At 51.0% G+C, this 20,552-nt stretch overlaps 1 protein-coding gene across 2 annotated transcripts in view; it reads left to right on the top strand.

Annotated features, from left to right (window-relative positions):
* Positions 1 to 2,376: 2,376 nt before the first annotated feature.
* The window catches only part of Pdgfrb (platelet derived growth factor receptor beta), a 46,556-nt gene continuing 28,380 nt past the window's right edge, over positions 2,377 to 20,552 (top strand). The window contains exon 1 of one of the 2 annotated variants that reach the window (XM_070036393.1): positions 2,377 to 2,886. The gene's annotated coding sequence lies outside the window, so the exon portion shown is untranslated. Of the gene's footprint in view, positions 2,887 to 17,101; positions 17,124 to 20,552 lie in introns of those variants that run through there. The other variant, XM_070036392.1, reaches the window with a different exon arrangement.

The raw sequence follows: 20,552 nt of genomic DNA, 5'->3' as shown, positions 1-20,552 counted from the left end.
AACCAAACAATTGTCCCTGTTCCAAGAAGAGTGGCTTTGGTGAAGTAGGGAGGTACATGGCGGGAGGAGGGCAGGTCCAGGCTGGTAAAGCCTGTGTGATCTAGGATATTCTTCTTCACCCTGCCCTGCCCCAGAAGGAAATTCCACCACCCCAGTGTGCAGAGTTGTGTGTCAGAGGTATCTCAGCTCAGTCCTCCCAGCCCTTTGGAAGCAATAGCCCTTGGAGTCTCTGATGAGCAGGAATCTCCAGACCTGAGGAGGAAGAGGTGAAAGGGAAGGCCAGGGGCTCTGGGAAAGGCTCAGGTGAGGGTAAGAAGAACAATAGACAAGCTAGACTATCACATACACCGGGAAATACTTTGCTGAGTGACCAAAAGAAAGAGCCACAGGCACAGGCCTATGCTGGAGTGGAGATCTGGGATGAAGACAAAGGAGATCCTATACCCCTTTAATCGTGTGACATACAAGGTCTGCTCTGCCCCAGTCCTGCCATTGCTGTGTGTGTCCGGGAAGCTCACGGCATGTTCTTCTGAGCCTGTTTCCTTGCTCTAAAGCAAGTCAAGCTTGGTGGCTGGTGGCTTGTACCTGTAATCCTAACTACTCAGAAAAGTCTATGAGACTCCAATTTCCAATTAACCAGAAAAGAAGAGCTGGAAGTAAAGGTATGGCTCAATTCCCACGGTGCAGAAAAAAGCCAACTGAGAACAAAAGGCCTTGAGTTCAAGCCCCAGGACTAGCATAACAATAATAATCACAACAACAATGGGTGTAATCATCCATTTGCAAGGGTTTTGAGATGGTGCAAGGAAAATGTGCTGGGTGACCCTGAAGTGAATTGCTTTCCTTCTCTGTGCCAATCCACCTTCTTGGAGGGTCTCTTATTTCTTCTATATCATCTCTTCTTCGAAGAGAGGGCAGAACTCTGAGAGATCCCAACAGACTTGATTCTGTCAACACTGCTGGGAGCATCCAGTCAGACATGTGAGTGATGACAAAGGCAGAAAGGGATTTCTATCTTCAGTGTGGTCACACCGGGAAGCAATGGAGACCAGGGCTGAAGACCCATCTTGGGGCTACTGACAAGAGCTTTTAGAGTTGTAGAGAGGGAGAGTTTAGGAGAAGGGCAAGAAGTTTACATAGTCAGGTAGTCTGTTTAACCCCTGGGTCCAACTGAGATCTGGCTGTCTGATTCTCAGGGGTCCTCTGCTTCTAGGGAGGATTTCAGATCCCATCTTGAGACAGTCACTCCCATTTGAGGGCATGCCATGATTCTGGTCCTCTGCCTGCAAAATGTTTCTGGAATCTAAAAAATATCTCACTTATTTTTCTCAGATTATCTATTTTTTCAAGACAGGGCCTTGCTACGAGTCCCAGGCTGGCCTTGAACTCTCAGTCATCCTATCCAGTGGTAGATACCACCCCATGTGGCTTCTTATTTTATCTTGATGTCTTCCACCTTGGAGGGAGTAGAAAGGCATACTAGGTAAAACTAGGGCTCATCAACCTTGTCCTGCCAAGTACTCCTTTCTGAGGGAGAGGGGGATTTCTTCTACCAAGGGCCATCTGGGTGTTTATAACATCATTCGCAGGTCACACAGGCAGATGAGCCCTGGGAAGCCAAGGAGAGCTGATAAGAAGCACATGTGCCTGTCCTGTCAGGTAGCAAGTGATTTCTCAAGTCCGACATGGCCTGTGGGCCAGCAGTTTCCTTAGATGATTAACAACCATGAGCAGAGTTGACAGGGAATCTAACCCAAAGTTTAAGACAGTGACAAGTCCAACAGCAGTGGGTGCGGTTAGCAAAGCAGCCTTAAATTCCCTGTGGCTGAAGTGCCATTTGATCCCCTGTGGGTCCTTACAGCTATTCACCTAAATCCCCTGCCAGGCCCCTGCCCTCTTGCTGGTGCTTGCTTCCCCCTGAATGTCCTGTAAGACCTGCCTTATCACAGGTGTCTTACTACATGTCTAACATGTAGTAACTGTCCAGAGAGTATGGATACTGGCTGAATTACCGCGTGCATCCCTGAAGCTTCCTCAATGGATGGGGAAACTGAGGCACAGAGAAAGGACCTCCCTTCTTCCCAGGTTCCATAGCCAGGGACCAGGGCCACCGAAGACAGACATCAGACAAATGAGGCTGGGCTAACTCTTTAATGAAGTTGACTCAGTGGCTGGCTGGTGTGGGTGGTGGAATTTCTAAACATCCCTTCACATCCTGAGCGAGCAGGCGACGGGAGGGAGCAGCAGCGGGAAAGGAGGAAGAAAAACAAGAAACTTGGGGGAAAAAAGAGAGGGGGGGGGATACTAAAATTGAAAACAGACGCACGCGTCCACCCTCCCTGCCCACCCCTCCCCTTCTCCCAGCCAGGCCAATCAGAGGCCGCCCTGCAGCCTTTCCCCCAAAGTGGGGGGTGGGGGCGGGAAGCCCTGGCCCTGCGGGCTGCGGGGATCTGCGGGGCGCCGCTGCACTCCGGGGCGGTGAGCGGGAGTCTGGGACTAAGGATCTCTCCATAGAGCAACTCAGGCCACAGCAGAGGGGACGCCGGAGGAGAGAGCCAGCCCCTCCGACCAGACCAGACGCCGGCAGCAGCCCGCGGCTGCCCCGACGCAGACGGCCAGACCCAGGGCGGCCCCTCCTGGCCGCGCCGCTCCTCCCGAAGGATGCTTCAGGGGTGAGGCGAGGCCGGAGCCGTGAGCCCTCCCTTGGGCGCGCCCCTCGGTTCCTCGGACTCTTCCTGGAGCTTGCAAGGGTCCAACTTGCCCTTCTACTCGGCCGTCACTGACGTGGGGTCCAGCGAGGTCCTTCTGGTCCTGGGGAGAGGGCAGTAGAAGGACTTCCTGGAAGAGGTGACAGCCCCAGGCCAGCCACCGCCGCCCCGCAGCCAGGTAAGCATGGGAAAGCGGAGGGCCACCCAGATTCCTCCTGCTTCAGCCTGCACCGCTTGGAGTAGAGAAAAGAACACTTTTTTTTTTTTTTTAAAGAAAATCAGATGGGAGATGTAAGGGCCCGAGGAGCCAGTTCCCTCCTCCTCCAGGGTAGGTGGCTTCGCCTCCCTCCCTAACTCAGCTACCCCCTTACTCTCTTTTAGAGAGAAACAGAAATGTCTGGGCTGTCAAGGCATAACATGGTCTACGGGGTTTTGGGGGGGAGAGCTGGGAGGGACAGGGGAAGGAGCCCAGAGATGGGAAGAAGGGAATCCAGAAAGGAACTTAGCTAGGGACTGGGACCAAAAGGCCAGACATAGCCCGTTCCTTGATTCGCGCCTTGTTCCTAAGAGTCAGTCTGGCCCTGGGCCAGTCAACCGCCAGGCAACCTTTGGCGATTTAAATGGATTTGCAAATTTTCCAGATTCCTAAGATATCCTTCCAAACCCCCAGCCACTGGGAAAGTTCTGGGTCAGAAAGTTCTGGGTGGAGAAGGGTGTGACAATTAGGCTAGTGGTAGTACACTGGGCCTGGACATAGGGAATCAATCTGGTGTGTCAACTCCAGGGTCTTCTCTGGGAAGAGGGGTTGTGACCTCACGGTTTCTTTCTGCCTAAGCAGCTCTTAGTCTCCTGGCTCTTCTCTTTCTGGACTGGCTGGCCCCTTCTTAACTGGGTCGCAAATCAGAGTCTGTTCACACTGCCTGCCCTGCCCAGAGCCCTCGGTGGCTCCCCAGGGCCGGTAGCCACTGGTCCACTCTACCAGAGGGTCAGCCTGGGCGCAGCATTGAGAAGACTCACCTGCCTCAGGGCAGAGGTGTGTGGCAGAGTGCTTCTGCCTTGGCTTTCACCAATGGCACGCTGTAAGTGGTAGACCTCATAGTGGCTCTAAGCTCCTACTCTGCCAGTGCCCCAGGCTTAAGTTTTTGTGTCAGACAAATACAGGATCTGCAGAGGGAATTTGCACCATCCTATCTACGGGTATTTGTTCTCTACTTACCCCTGCCTGGAATGCCCTATCTCATCACTTCTTTTTTTCTCTCCAGGGGCCTCCCAACTCTCCTCTTCCAAGCAGTCTTCCTGAGTCCCCCCAATATTCCAGGTCCCTTCCATGCCCTTCATGCTAGGCCCTTGTTACTTGGTCCTCTTTATTCTGTTTGTCAAAATCAAAATTAGTCAGGCCTAAGTGTGTGTGTGTGTGTGTATGTATGTGTGTGTTTAAAAAACATTGTTTTAGTTGTTATTGTAAAGGTGATATACAGAGTGATTACAGTTACATAAGTCAAGTAATACATTTCTTTTTGGACAGTGTCACCCCTGTCTCTCAGTTTTTACTTTCCCCACCTACAAGTTGTATAGTTCATTTTCAACATAGTGTAGAGAGTACCACTGCTGCATTTGTTCACCCTCTGTCCCTCTATTTCTGTGCCTCCCCTTACCTTCCCCCAAACAGATAAATGGATAAACAAGACCAAAAAAATAAAAAAGAAACAAAAACAACAATGAATTAATAAACCTCTTGTGTGGCCCAGGTTTTTTACTGTCTAGAGTTCTGGCCCCAGTGCCCAACACTGGGTGGAGACTATCGAGGGCTGATAGGAGGAGGGACTTACCAAAGACCCTCTGTTCAGGTCTCCTGCCCTCCTGTATATTTCTATCTCAAGCTGGAAGGAGCATCCCTGCTTGTCACTGCAATCCTCCAGTGCGCACAATATCCCCCAGGATCTTCTGTGCACAATATCCCCCAGGATCTTCTAAAGAGGTCTTGAATCGGTAGCCAGGCGGGGGTATGTATGGTGGTCCCAGCACTGACTAGCCCCACCCCATGGAGGCATTGAGTCTGGCACTGCCCCCTGCCCGCCTTAGAATCCAGGCTGTTGTTGCCTCTGTTTTGCAAATGAGGAAGTTGGGGTTTGGAGCCGCTAAGAGACTTTCCAGGCTCAACACAGTTAGAGTTGGCATTTAGGCAAAGTTTGCCTGAACTTAAAGCTTTAACCCTGTGTTATCCTGGGAGCTCCTGGTCAGTGGGATCACTGTTTTTCCACAGAGCTGGTTCCTGACTTCACATTGTCCCCAAGAGAAAGTGACCACCCTCAACCCTGGCTGGCTGTGAGGGCACCAAGGCTCTGTCTCAGAGACTACCACCTTCCTTTTGATGGTTATCACAGCCCTCCCTCTGTGGGAAGAAGAGCTGGGTTGTAATTGTCTGCAGATGTGAAAACACGGTGGATTCAGAGTCAGGAGCTCAGTGCTGGGCCTGCCTTCATGCACAGACACCGTGGGGCCAGCCCCAGGCCTCCTTGTCCCCTCCCTGAGCTGCTGCGTGCTCAGAGGTAGTGTGTTCTGTGGATAAACCACACTGGGCTTGAGCATCCGCTGGCATGCCTTAACTTCTGACTCGCCTGCTGGCTGCTTGTCACCCTCAGTCACATTTTGCATCTTTGAGTGGGCCTCAGTCTGTCTCTGAGCCTCAGGAATCCTGTGCTACTTAGGGTGGACCTGGGGCCATGGGCTGGGCCAAGAGAAGGCTGATGGTTCTGCACAGACCACCAGGTGATGAAAAGCATCTGCAGCCCACAGAGGCCTCTGTCCACAGGAGGAACCCAGATACTTCTGAGACAGCTGCCTTCCAGAGGGTACAAGGACTCTGGCATTTTGCTTAGGATAGGCTGGAGAGAGAGAAAGGGAGGAATGATAAGGTCCCCAGAAATCCCAGACATTTCCCACTTATTTCTTGCAGGTGGTTCTGAATCCTGTGGGCAGTTGGTCCTTGGAATGGGATTTTTTTTTTTTTTCACAGTCTCTCCACTGGGGAGAATAGGGGTAGGGAAGAAATGTGGCCCCTCCCCAGGGGCTAAGCTGTGACACCTCCACTGAGAAGCAGTATGGTCAGACAGTATAACAGGAACTAATGCTCGCTGAGCACTTGCTCTGTGCGTTTTAATCATGTTTATGTCCATTACCTCCCAGTTCATGGCTCTGTTCCTTAGCACTTAGGATGTGACAGGCACCCAGGAAGTTTTTATTAAATATGTAAATAATCCTATCATTCCAACAAGGTCAAAGAGTAACTACACACTCTCCCCATTTTACCAATAAGGAAAGGCCCAGAGTTTCACAGTTAGGCAGGGGAGGAGCGGTCCTGTGATATGACACTCAGTGGGGTGAGGACGTAGCATACATTCTGAAGTGGTACCTCAACTCTGGGGGCCCTCAATATTCCAGAGTGGGACATTAGTCCCTAAGTGTCACATGACTGTGGTCCTCAGTCTGCCTGTTAGTCAAATAAGGAGGGGGAACTGATGATGGCTAAGTTCCCTTCCAGTCCTAAAACAATTTCAGGATTCCAAGCTCCACCAGGCCAGATTGGCAGGCACACAAGCCAGGCTGTGTACTCAGGGATCATGCATATTTAACTTCACAGTGAAAGGGTTTTTCTTACGCTTTCTCAATGTAGTGCAGAAAGAGGTCAGGATCAATGACTGCTAATGGAAAACTTCAACCTGCTATCAGGAGGAGGAACTTTCTGACAGTTTGAGGGGCCCCTAGTATGTTCCATTTCCCAGACAGTGTGGAGGGCCTGTCCAGCAGAGTCTACAAGCCCATTTTCCTGGGGTATAAATAAGCAAGGAGAGCCCAGAAGTACTGCTGTTAGGGGCTGTGTGTGTGATTTCAGAGGTTCCTCTCAGAGCCTCACTTTCAACCCCATAGGCTCTGATTTGGAAAAGGAAGATTTATTTTTTGTTGCAGATCAATAAGGGGCAAAAGGGGAAATGGGCCCAGGGTGTTAAACCCACACACTGCTGCTTGCAGTGGAGATGCTCACCTCCCGTGTCTCCCAGCCTTTACACCAGAGCCTCAGGAAAGCATCCCTGGCTCCAAAGTTCTCCCTCCTAAAGGTTTTCAAGGGCCCCCAGCAGAAGCACCAGGTGAAAATCGAAGTGCACAGCTCTACCTGCATTACTACCTTCCTCCTCCCCTTGGAGAGCAGGGCTATTTGATGTTTTGGGTGCTGAACCCTTTCATCTGCTCCTCATTCACCAGCTTCTCCGCCCTATGATGGACAGGGTTGTCCCTAGGGAGAACCAGAAGGTCAGGAAGTTCCCGAATGTTGGAGATGAAAAGGACTTTGAGGGCTGGGAAGGTGGCTCAGTGGTACAGTGCTCGCCTTGCATGCCTGAGGCCCTGGGTTTGATTCCTCAGGACCACATAAGCAGAAAAAGCTGGAAGTGGTGCTGTGGCTCAAGGGGTAGAGCACTAGCCTTGAGCTGAAGAGCTGAGGGACAGCGCCCAGGCCCAGAGCTCAGGCCCCACAACTGACAAAAAAAGAAAAAGAAAAGAAAAAGAAAAGGACTTTGAGGGTTACCTGGTTTGACTTCTCAATCATGTGGGTAGGAAATGGAAACGATGCCCCTCAAGCCATACAGATAGCAGGTGATGGTGCAGAGCCCAAGCTCACCTTTGAGCCACTTGTGTGCCATGCATCCCAGCCCTCCATCCCCCAGCCCAGAGACACCCAAAGGGGCCAGATCCACCTCTGTCACCCAAGACTTAGTCTCCAGTACTCACTGGGGTGATGCCAGGGGACAGATTTGGATAAAGAGAAACAAAGCCATCTCAATGAAGGATGGGAAGCCCCGGGAAGTTTTCTGGACGATAAAACCATTAATCATATCCCTTCTCTATCAGGCTGTGGTTTCTTCTTATAAAAAAGGAGGACAGGGGCGGGGGAGGCCTATACGCTCTGTCTTTAGCCCCTGGAAGTCCATGACAGACTTCTTGTGGCTGTTATCCGCTCCCTCCCCGCCCCATCCTGTTGCTGCTCTGATTACTTTCTTGTCTTGGAAAGTTGACCCTTCCCATCCCCAAGAGATCTTAGCCCATCAGATTCTCTACTCCTAAGGCTGAGCCTGAGAATAGGAGGCAGGGATTCCTAAAGGGACAGTGCTCAGCTTTGTAAACATGTCACAGAAATCCAAGTCTCCTCAGCTTAGAACACTGGACTTGAAGGTCATTGCTCAGGTTTGACCTGAGGGGCGGTCAGCTGCTCCCATCTCATTGTATCTTGTCTTATCAATTCCCAGCCTGGATGTATCTGCTGAATGCTTAGTGCAGTTGTGAATAGGCAAAAAATGCATGGTATAATAGAGAAATAGCTTGGCACATAGATTAATGGATATGTGGATGGATGAATGGATGGATGGATGGATGGAAAGACAGATGGTCTCCTCTTTAGGGAGTAAGAATAACTTCATGAGCATTCAACTTCATGAGGACTCCGAAGTAAGAAGGGCCCACACTGAGTTAGTACCCTGTAGGTACCATCTTGAAATTTTGAATAATAAACAAGGAGCCCCATTTTATCATCTCGCACTTGTCCCACTAATTATGTAATTGGTTCATTCTGCCAGAGGCTTCAGGCTGGGTTTCGGATGGCCTTATTCTGAAAACTGGCCTTTCTGTCTCCACTGTCCCCAGCCCAATCCACAGCTTCCAAGAAATGCCAGCTTGCTCAAGACACTGTCCTCTATGAAACCCTTCTCCTCCAGTGCTTGATGTTATAATAGCATTACCACTGCCCAGTCAGCAGTTGGCCACCCACCATCACCATCTATGCCTGAAAAGTTGGCATCATGTACCACTAGAGCAAAACTTAAATCCAGAACCCCAGACCTTTTTCCAAAGACAGATCCTTCTTCCTGCCCACTCCTTGCCTCTGCCGAAGAACCCGTTTCTGCCCAAACAGATCTGTCACTGTGGATTCTCCTAGATGCCTTGACGTCTCTACTTCTCCAGCTTTGTTCACATAGAGCCTGGTGGAATATCCTGTCCTGGCATCATCTGCTAATGAGCTCCACGAAACCCTAAAGCCCTGGCTCGAGGCCACCTCCCTTACGAAGCCCTCCACTCCCTCCCTGCTGGAATGATTCTATAACCATAAGAGTTACCATTTACTGAGAACCTATCATAAGCCACATTCTCATCATCATCTCAACCCACAGAGCAGCGGAGAAGGGATTCCCATGCCATCTTTCAGTACCATTGGTTAGACTTAGAGAGAAGAGACTTGGGATTAAGCAGCATCAAGTTGGAGCTGTTCTTCCTGCCCTGGCTGGGCTCCCTTGCCAGTTCCCTGTCCAGGGTGGCATCCCCTCCCTAGTTGGGGAGGGTTACCATTGTCTATCCATCCCAGTCCCTAGCCTAGTGAATCTTGTGTTGGTCAGGGTCAGTAGAGACTCCTGGCCTGAGGACAAGAAGAGCTCACATTACACAACCATTTGATCTCATGCTATATCAGCATTTATTGAGCACCTACTGTAGGCTCCATTCCATAATAAGAACTTGGAGAGATACCGGATTACTGAGAGATGTGTTTTCTGATTTGTGGGAAATCAAACTAAGGCCTTGGGACAGAAGTATAGGAAAGAGTCAGCTGCCAGCCAGTGGACTAGGAGATGTGATGTTTGGCCTGTGGTTCTAAGCTGGCCCACTGGGGGCTGAGTGCACTGCTCCTTGCTGAGCCTCACTACGAAGGCCTGTGTCAGTCCTGTACCATCAGCAGCTCCCCTTCCCAAGAGGAAACTTCCCTGTGCCATCATTTATCATATGCATCCCGTTGCTGACAAGCCAAGTCTGGCAGGGTCTTGGCTATGCAGCCAAGGCTGACTAAGTGAATGACTTATTCTCCCGTGAGTGAGTTAGAAAGAACATGGCCTCTAGCTTCACAAAGGGCTCTGTGCCAGGCCCTGTCCTGAGCATTTGCTGTGTTAACTCCATCCATAGCTTCCACAATTCAGTGACCAGCTTGACTAGCAGACCAGAACTCTGAGGCACAGAGAGGCCAAGGAACAGTGAGAGAATCAGAGGGTAATAACTGCAGGAAGAAGGGCAGGGAGACGCTGGGAAAGTGTGAGGATAAATGAAACGTGGACATTTTCTCTCTTCCTGATCTGCTGCCAGGAGGGCTCTGACGGGAATCTCAATGCCCTGTAATTGGCACTGATTAGTAGTGAGTATTCTCATTAGCTAGCTACTCCTACTCGATTTGTAGGCTCTGGGCTGGGGGGGTCACTAGGGACAGGCCCTGAGGCCTGCCTGCCCCCTGCCCGCTTGGCTCCAAGCAGACATTCTCTTTGCGGCTCCCACCCAGCCCATGGCTGGTCCCCGCTGGAAGCTGCCCAGGGAACAGAAGGTTTGCTTGTCTACGCCTGCTGTACTCCCCTCCCCAGCCTCAGCCTGGGACCCCTCTCAGGGGCTCCTTTAGCTGCCAGGACCTGGTGCTCTCTGTTGCCATGGCATCAGTTGGAGATGAGGCTCTGGAGGGTGGGGGCAGGGAGGGCAGCTGAGGGAGGTGGAATCCTAGAACTAGAGTGGGAGAGACCCTGGGCACTCGTCACCTTGTAAAAGGGATCTGAGCTTGCTGGGCCAGGCCTGGACCCTTAGCACAGAAGGCCTGGGGCAGAGAAGGCGCACTCTCCCCTAAGTGTCTCAGCACTCCACCTCAGGGACCCTCTGATGACCCCTCATCTGAAAACAAACAAAAGCCCCAACTAATTTGGAGTCAAGTGTTCTGCTAAATGATAGGGCCAGGCCTAGAATCTCCTTGGCAAGGAACTTTCTCCTCAACATTTTCTGCTGACCCCCCAGTAAAGCTATGGAAGGGTTCTGAGCTCTGTCCCTACCTTGGCCTTGCAAATTTCTGGATGATCTAGGGCAAGACCCCTGTCCAAAAACAACTCCATCCATAGAGAACCTGAACAACTCTGTGCTATCAGTAGCCCCTCTTTCCACCTTCTCCTAGGCTGTCCCTGACAGCATGGATTCTGCAGGGACCTACGTGGGTGAAAGCCTCATGGGAGCTATTCCCTGTGGACAGAGTTCTTTCTAAGCAGGAGACGGGCAGCTAAGAAAAGAAGTTTTGGCTATGCTGTTGTGGCTCACTCCTGTAACCCCAGCTATTCAGGAAGTTGAGACCTGGAGAATCACGGTTCAAGAAGCCAGCCCAGAAAGAGAAGTCCATGAGATTCCCTTCCAATTAACCAGCAAAAAGCAAGGCTGGAGATATGACCCAACTATATGTCCTGGCTCTAATGCTTTTTGGTGATGTGACCTTGGGGAAGCTACCAAACCTCTCTGAGACTCAGTTTCCTTCTCTGCTAAATGGGAATGAGTACGCTCCTTTACAAGAGTGTTGTACGGATGAAACAGAATCCCCAGATCATCTCGTAAGCACTTGTCTCCAAATTAGTTCAGGCTTTGCTGGTTTTCAGATTAGGGGGCATCAGAAGAGTAAGTGAAAGGAAAATGTTCTGGGATGGAGATATAGAGGCTGGTGGACCATAGGAAGACCAAGGGGTGGGGAACTAGATGAGACACATGGTGCTCAGTTTAGTAAGACTATGCTGATAGTGTGACCTCTGAGAGTTCTGAGCTGTGCCAGGATGGGAAGTGGGGAGACATCAGTCACGGGTGGGGAGATGAAACTGGGCGTATGTAGGGCTCTTTCAGCCCTAGGACTGTAGTGATGTGACTGCTTTCCTCTAAGGAGAAGCATAGGGGAAAGACAGGCTGTGCATTACTATGAATGCAGCTTGCACTGTCTGGACTCTAGCTTTAAAAAATTAATTAAAAGCCGGGCGCTGGTGGCTCACGCCTATAATCCTAGCTACTCAGGAGGCTGAGATCTGAGGATCACGGTTCAAAGCCAGCACAGGCAGGAGAGACCGTGAGACTCCTATCTCCAATAAACCACCAGAAAACCAGAAGCGGTGCTGAAGCTCAAGTGGTAGAGCGCTCGCCTTGAGCTGAAGAGCTGAGGGACAGCGCCCAGGCCCAGAGTTCAAGCCCCACGACCGACAAAAAAAAAAATAATAATTAAATTAATTAATTGATTTTTCAGTCCTGGAGCACAAACCTAGAGCCTTAAGTTCTCACATGGCTCTTTTCTACTCAGGCTTAGAGCTCTATCACTTGAGCAACTCCTCCACTTCTGAATTTTGGGTGGCTAAGTGGAAATGAGTCCAATAGAATTTTCTGCTTGGGCTGGCTTTGAACCACAATACTCAAATCTCAGTGTCCTGCGTAGCTAGGATTATAGGCATGAGCCACTAGTACTCACTCAGCCTCCTGCTGAAAGGCAGTCACATGGATGCTGTGTCCCACCTTCAGGGGTGAGGAAGTATGCAGTTTGCCCAGGATTGCACACTAGAGCCATAGCTGGCAAGCTTTGTGATCTTGGGTAAATGATAAGACTTCTCTGGGCCTTTGTTTCCTCATCTGTAAGATGGGAAAGAAGCACGATGTCACAGGATTGATTTGAAGACTTGGTGAGATCTTCTACATAAAGCGTAGCCCAGGTATTGTGTGGAAGTACTAAATGAGAAGGAACTATAATTATCCCTGACCTTTCCAAGGTCACCTAACTTGAATTCCTTTGAAAGGGCTGATGAGGAAGGACCCAAGTGGGAATCCAGGGCTCCTGGAGCCAGGGTTCAAGGGCCAGGCCATAGGGCCTTGAGGGTGACTGTAGGGGTTGAGCACCTAAAGCCAGTAAGACTGCACAGGAAGTAGGAAGTGCTTGTTCATCAGGCAGGCAGGCGCTGCGGTATGCATACCCCCCCCTTTTCTCTCTGACCTCCTTCCCAGGCCTGTTCCCAGCCTGCATGAGGACTAGGCCCCCTCCCTTGGGCCCCAGCACCATGAGGCACACACTGAGCACTTTCCCACGCCCTGTTCCAAGCAGTTGGGCCCCATCATCACCCCCAGCCCTCAGGCACACACACATTCTGGGGGTTGGGGGTATGCTAAAGTGGGGGCGGCAGGCTTGAGGGGGGATCAGTCTGTTCTTTATCTGCCTGGCCTCATTCCAGACAGATGTTTCATTTTATTTTGGATTTCCAGAAAATAGGTCTTTCCCCCCCCCCATTGTGTCCCTGGGGAGGCCTCTTGGAGAAAGGAATCCAGAGTGGGTGACGTGTATGGAGCGCTGGAGGTCTGGGGAGACAGCGGCCTTCCTCCTTAGTGCTGAGGAGCTGTGGCAAGACCAAGACATGACAGTTCTTATGGCTGGGACCAAGAAACTGGCCTTTACCTGAGGGTCAGGGACAGCACCCAGGCACCAGGGCAGAAGAGTATTGCAGAGAGGTTCCCTGACTAGGACAGAGGACTGGTGAGAGGAGCTGGCTGGATGTAAGGAGCCAGGAGAGGGGGAAGGCACAGAGGCAACTAGAGACCACTAGGTCTGTGCTGGAGGGCACAAGGAGGGTGTTCTGTGGGACCAGCACTGAGGTTTTGTCCCTTTATATGTTCATGAAGCTAAAGCTTGCCAGGCCCTGACTTAGTGGGTACTGTCTGTGACTTCATAGATACCTGGGAAGCACGAAGTGCCCCCTCCCAACCCCAATCTAGTAACAGCATTTGACAGAGTCCAGTTGTCAATCTAGCCCTCTCTCATTGTGTGATTTGGATCACATCACTCACCTTCTGGCCCTCAGTGGGTCTCTAATCCCATGGGGAGATTCAATGTGTAGGGATGGCATGCTGGGCCTTCTCCAACAGGCAGAAGTAGGGCGTGGGTCTAAGAGGAAAGGGAGAGCCTCCACCCCTTCCCAGATTTCTCCTCCCACTCATGTGTCCTGACCATGTTCTGCTGGGTCCTGGCTCCCAGGACTGAGCTCTCTGACCCAGGTGACTAGATGACACCCACATCTTGTCCCACTTGGGGAAAGCCACATGGGAGGAATTCTCTGCCAGATCCAAACTCTGCTGCTGTCACCAGCAAACGCTCCAGCAGCTGGCGATCCCTGGCTTCAGATGCCTCTCACCCCCACGCATCCCAGGCCTGGAACTGGCTGCCGTCTCTCAGCTGAGTCATGGCATCCCGGCTGGGGCCCCTCCCCTGTGCCCTCACTCCACCCCAGCTGCCTTCCAGAGCAACCTCAATGAGTACCAGACCAGCTCATTTGCTCCCTACTCCATTGAACAGATAGGGAAACTAAGGCACAGGTGGATGACAGAGCTGGTCCAGATCCCAGGTATCCTTCCTCTCTTCCTAAAGTTCATCTGAGGAGCTGTGAAGACTGCTGGATTGCTCCTGTCAGCAACTTTAGCAGGTCATCTCTGAATCTGTCACCTAGGTCTGCCTGGCTGGGACAGGGCAGGTATAGTAACAAGAGTATGCTATGGACAGAGAGGGCAAAGTTGTAGGCTGAGAATTTTAATTTTATTAATTTTTAATTGTCTTTACATAGTTGTACGAAGGGGTTTCCATTCAACAAGTCAGTTTCTAAGACAACATCTTGATCAGTGTGGCCCTTCCATTATTCTCCTGTGTCTTTCTTTCTTTCTTTCTTTCTTTTTGGTCCAGTCGTGGGGCTTGAACTCTGGGCCTGGGCGCTGACTCTCAGGTCTTCAGCTCAAGGCTAGCACTCTACCACTTGAGCCACAGCACCACTTCCGGCTTTTTTCTTTTTGCTTATGTGGTGCTGAGGAATTGAACCCAGGGCCTCAGGCATGCAAGGCAAGCGCTCTACCACTGAGCCACCTTCCCAGCCCCTCCTGTGTCTTTCTTAACTCTGCCCATCCTCACAAGTGACCAATTGCTTTTTCACACATGTACATTGACTATAATGACTGTATTCATCCACTCTTCCTCTTGAGCAGTGACTGGGTAGGGACTCCTATAAGGTGAGCTTTAGCACCTGAATCAATCCTGTCTGGGCCAAACAGTGAGACCTCCTCTTATTCTCCTTCTCTAAACCTCAGTTTCCCCATCTTTACAATAGGACATGAGAAGGGAGTTGGATGGGATAGGACTCTGACATTCCAAGACTCTGACCTCAGACTCTCATGACCATGTCCTGTCCTCTCTGGGAATCTTGTTTATCTGGGGCATCCAGAGCTAAGCTGTCTGCCCCCCAGAAATCTTTCCTAAATCAGCCTTCTTTTCTCCATCTTACTGCTGATTCTGTCAGTCTGTTGTCTGCCTCCAAGCCAACTGTCCCATTGTCCACTATTGTTAACAAAACACTCTACATTGTAAATCAGCTTATGGGAACTACCATAGCTCTTTATTTTTGGTGCTGGCAATGGAACCTAAGGCTAGCTGCCTCTCCTCCTCCTCCTCCTCCTCCTCCTCCTCCTCCTCCTCCTCCTCCTCCTCCTCCTCCTCTTTCTTCTGGTGACAATAGTGGGGCTTGAACTCTGGGCCTTGTATTTGCATTTGGCTTTTATACTCACAACTAGCCCTCTACCATTTGAGTCACACCTCCACTTCTGGCTTTTTACTGGTTTATTTAGAGATAAGAGTCTCAAGAATTGGTCTGTTTGGGCTAGCTTTGAACTGTGGTTCTCATATCTCAGCTTCCTGAGTAGCTAAGATTATAGGCATGAGCCATGGGCACCCAGCTCCTAAGGCTTCTTCTATGCTAGGTAAGTGCTCTACCACTTACAGCTCAGAACCCTTAGTGGGAACTTTTAACCTGATTTTTCTTATCCCCAGTACATATACTCTCCTGTCATTCCTATTCTAATATTCCAGTCCAGCATTCCAAGCCAGAAGCAAGATAGCAGGTTTAGCCATGAAATCTACCTCTCCAGCATTCAATCACCAAGTTCACCAAGCCTTGTTGATTCTTTTTTTGTGTTTTTGCTCAAGATTGGTACTATATACCATTTGAGCTACAGCTTCACCTCTGGCTTTTTAGTGGTTAGTTGGAGATAAGTCTTTTTAGACATTCCTGCCTGGGTTGGCTTTGAACCTTGATCTTCATATCTCAGCCTTCTGAGAAGCTAGGGTTACAGGTGGGAGCCACTGATACCTGGCTAAGTCCTGTTGATTCTAAGCTACACAAAACTCAAATCTACCTGTTCCCATCAGTCTCCAACCAATGCTGCTCCATCATACCTCAACCAGACAAGCACGGTGGTCAGCTGCCTGATCAGAGATGGGGTGCAGGGAGTGTGGAGTCACCCTGCCTCGTTCTGGCCTCTGCTCTATCCTTCCCTGGCTTGCATTCTTGGGCAAGTTTCCAAACAGCTTTCTACTTTAGTTTTCCCACCTATAAAATGAAAAATTGTTGCCAGGCATTGAAGGCTCACACCTGTAATCCTAACTACTCAGGAGGCTGAGATCTTAGAATCGAAATCATCTTGGGCAGAAAAGTTCATGAAACTCTTATTTCCAGTTAACCATCTAAAAGCCAGAAGTAGAGGTGTGGTTCAAATGGGAGAGCACCGGCCTTGAGTGAAAAAGCCAAGGGACAGTGCTCTGGCCCTGAGGTCTAGCCCCAGAAAAAGAGAGGGGGGGAAGGAAGGAGAAAGAAAGAGACAGAAAGAGAGAGAGGAAGGAAAGAGAGAAGGAAGGAAGGAAGGAAGGAAGGAAGGAAGGAAGGAAACAAAGATGGAGAAAAGAAATAATCATGGTATATAGCTCAGAGTTGACAGAAGATCAAGTGTGTCAACACATATCAAATGCTCAGAATTCCAAACATACAGCATTCTGTCTGGTCTGCACACACACACACACATACATGTCAGGTTTGGAGGCATTTGTGGTTCTGTATGCACACGTTCTGTGCATGTCCTGTAGTGGGGCTATGAATGTTCCGTCGTTCGTCAGTGCAAAGCCCTGTGCACATGGCAAAAACGTCAGGCGGCAGCAGTCTGTGCTGTGTGCACATGTGTGGGCACACACAGGGCAAGTGCCTGCGTGGGGGCTGGGCACGCAGCTGCTGCGCACACATGTGTTTCAGAGGAGCGTGAGAACGAGTGCGTGGGCAGGCGTCTGTCCTGCGTGCATGTGCTCCCCCGGCAGCACTGCAGGTCCCCCTCCCCTGCCTGCTCATGTCGTGGGAGCCTTGGGACCCCGAGGGAGGAAAGCTGCTGCTGCGGATGTGGCCAAGATGGACTGGATTTATTTAGATGAAGGCGGTGGGAAAGGGGTGGAGAATCATGTGTTTGTAAGAGGGAAGGCTGGGCTCTGAAGTTGATTCTCCTGCAGCCTGCTGGCTCCCCTGGGCTTGGGGGCCTCACTCTGCCTCTCCCCAAGAGGCTGCTCTGATTCACTGTGAGGAGCCGGGCCTGGCCTGTGTATGGAGAACACTGAGGGTATCCTGGCACCCAGAAATGTGCCTTTCTTCCTTTGCAAAGGCCAGTGGCTTGAGGACCTCTTCCTTGATCCCAGACAGGACAGAATGGCAGGTAAAGCACGCCCCAATGGGACACTGTGCTGACGTGGGTGGCTCTTCCCTGGAGCACAGATGCCCTTTGAAGAAGGGAAGTTGTCACAGGCAAGTTGCCACTCCAGGTCAGCTGTTTGGACTGCCCCGGGGCTTGTCGGAACCCAGCAGCCTCTGGATAAAGGCCATGAGGCATTAAGGGAGTAGGGGAGGTGACCAGAGTCATCTGGAAGACCCCAGAAGTCATGGCTGGATGCTACACATGGCATTCTAATGTGTCCCAGACTTCTGGCTTGCTGTCCTTACCACGTTTTCCATCTCCTGAACCTCTGCAAGTCACCTGAACGGCTGTTATCTAACTCCTAATTGTGCAGAGAGGGAAACTCAAAGCCAGAGAGGGACCCAGTGTAAGTCAGTGACAAATGGCCAGGGACACTGGAGGCACAAAATGAGATATTTAAGCTGTGTATGGGTGGCTCACGCTTGTAATCCTAGCTACTCAGGAGACTGAGATCTGAGGATTATGGTTCAAACCCAGCCTGGGCTAGAAAGTCCTTGAGACTCTTTTCTCCATTTAACTACCAGAAAACCATAAGTGGTGCTGCAGCTCAAAGTTGTAGAGCACTAGCCTTCAGCAAAAAGAGATCAGGGACAGTGCCCAGGCCCTGAGTTCAAACCCCACCATGACCAAAAAAAAATTAAAATGAGACACTTTATGGATTATTTTTAGGTTATTCTGGCCTCAGAAATGTCCTTCCCTCTTTTTTATTTTTTTGTTGGTCATGGGGTTTGAACTCTGGGCTTGGGCGCTGTCCCTCAGCTCTTCAGCTCAAGGTGAGCGCTCTATCACTTGAGCCACAGTGCCACTTCCAGTTTTCTGGTGGTTTATTGAAGACAAGAGTCTCACGGACTTTCCTGCCTGGGCTGGCTTTGAACTGTGATGCTCAGATCTCAGCCTCCTGAGTCGGGATTACAGGCGTGAGCTACCGGCACCATACTAGCTCCATTTCTCAAGCTGATCCATTGAGAGACAAACCTCTTGGAGACAAACCTCTTTGGCTGGTCAAAAAGGCCGAGCTTTGGGATAAGGATCATTTTCCACTATGGCCTAGCCAAAGTCTTCCCTCTCTGGCTAGGGAAAGCTAGAATCCTGCTCAGTTCCACAGGACCTTATGAGGAAAGCCGAAATACATTTATTATAAAGAGTCCAGCCAGTCCCAAACCCCTGGGCTGTCCATCCCCCTCACACTCTCCCAAACTCATTTGTTCAGTTTCTCCTCTTCCACAGCCCGAATCCACCTTTTTTTCTGTGTGACTAGGTCATGATCATGTGCCTCTCTGGGCCTCTGCTGCCCATTTGAAAAGAGTCATTCCTTGCAGAGTCTCAGGAGTCTAAAGCCACCCCCAACCCCCGTCGGACGGCTCCAAGGGGAGAAGACAGAGTGCCATAAAGAAGCAGGGTCAGGGGCTACATGCCATGAGGTCCCAGCCCACACGGCCAGCCCAGCCTTCCAGAGCCAGGCCGGCCCCTTTGCAGTGACCTCCTGTCTCCTCGCCAGGCGGCTAAATTCCTCCTTTAGAATAATAAACAGTGTGGCCAGCCAGCGAGAGAGGAAGGCTGAGATGACCCCCTCCCCCAACCTGGGCTGCTAATGATTTTCTTTGGCCCAGATCTCAGGCAGGAAGTAGGGAGCCAGAGGGGCACCCACCTAAAAGGCAGATGGGTCTCTGTGGGGGCTGCAGGCTCTGTGTGGGCACTGCTTTGTCGCGCGCAGGAAGACCTGATGTCCAGCTGGAGGGGCTGGCTTGGAGGAGTGGGAGTGGGCGATGTTGTCAAGGGGACATGGGACGGCTGGGATTTGACCTTCTGAAGCAATTCGGAGTGAGGAAAGGAAGGCAGGAGGGGACCCTCTGGCAGGCTGCTCTGAAGGAAGAGAAAAGAGAAAAGCAGATTTGTTTGAACTGATTATTGGGATGTTGCACAGAGCTAGGGCTGTGGTTCATAGGCAAAGGGCAGAGTCTCTATCGTGTGTGTGTGTGTGTGTGTGTGTGTGTGTGTGTGTGTGTGTGTGTGTGTGTGTGTGTGTGTGTGTTCTGGTCCTGGGCCTTGAACTCAGGGCCTGGGGACTCTCTTAGCCTTTTTTTCTCTCTCAAGGCTGGCACTCTGCCACTTGAACCACAACTCTTTTCCTGGCTTTTTGTGGTTCATTGGAGATAAGAGTCCCACAGACTTCCCTCCCAGGCTGGCTTTCAATCACTATCCTCAGATCTCAGCCTTCTGAGGAGCTGGGATTACAGGTATGAGCCATTGGTGCCTGGCATCTGTCCTTTCTTTAATGTCTGACGTCAGCTCAGATAGGCAGCATGCATTGTCCATCATCCCACTGCAAGTGCGGGAGGCTCAGCCTACAGAAGCAGCCATTGCACATACAGACCTAGTTCCCAGCTCTGGGCTGGAAACTAGAAGGGGTGAGAGGGGGAGGTGGGGAGCTAGTATGGCCAAACTGGGCAGTCAGGCAGTAGTGAGTGTGAGTCCTACCGCATCACGAGGCTCTCTGTTGCCTTGTCACATTGTCCCTTCTCCTATTTCTTGCCCTTGGGATTTCTGTTTACTCCCGGCCTCCTTCCTTTGGGAGCTGTGGGTAGCCCATGGCATGCTTGGCTACTGTGATTATTTGGAAACTAAGCTCTGGCTCTTGAGGGAAGGACTAGATTAAAGACCCATCCAATTCAATCTGTCTCTGTGTCCCTGCTTCCCTCTGTGTCCAGAACTGTGTATTTCCTGCATCTCCTTTCCCTGTCTTGTCTATCTGTCTCTCTCCCACCATTTAGCTCTCTTTGGCATCCTCTTGAACAGGATGGTCTTCCCTTCTCAGAGCCTCAGTTTCCCCATCCTGGACACTGGGATAGAGGTAGGAAGCATGGCTTCACTGGTCCCAAAAGACCTACAAAGCCTCTTCAGTTCAATGGGGCTGGGACCCTGGACCCTCTCCCCTGGGCCTCCCAGTACTGCTGTGGGCTGAGTAGGGGGGCCAGGCCCAGCCCCCACATTCCACAGCCTTAACTCCTCCTGCTTCCCTTCCCATAGCCTCCCCACTTCCTGTTGTGTTTGCGGAGGGAGCTGTGGGAGTTTGCTAGGCTCTGGCTTACCCCCTCCTTCTCCTCCAGGCCTTTCATCACACTTTCCCAAATATTTGTCCTGGCAGATAAGTGCCTGGTATTGGAACTGTCACTAGAGGACAAGCTGTCAGAGCTGGCAGGCCCCTGGACCCTAGCCCAATGTCCCCATCCCATTGTGCATACAGGGAAACTAAGGCTCAGAGAAGCAAAGGATTCAGCCAAAGCCACACTATGGTTAGGAACAGAGGGGAGAGGGCTCAGGATAGGAAGTGTTCCGGCAGGGGCTCACTCTGCAAGAAGCTTTAGTACTAAGATGAGCATAATGCTGCCT

The sequence above is a fragment of the Dipodomys merriami genome, unplaced genomic scaffold (assembly GCF_024711535.1).
Source record: "Dipodomys merriami isolate MVZ:Mamm:240054 unplaced genomic scaffold, mDipMer1.0.p SCAF_27, whole genome shotgun sequence".
NCBI lineage: Eukaryota > Metazoa > Chordata > Mammalia > Rodentia > Heteromyidae > Dipodomys > Dipodomys merriami.
This window is presented reverse-complemented; position numbering and strand designations above follow the sequence as displayed.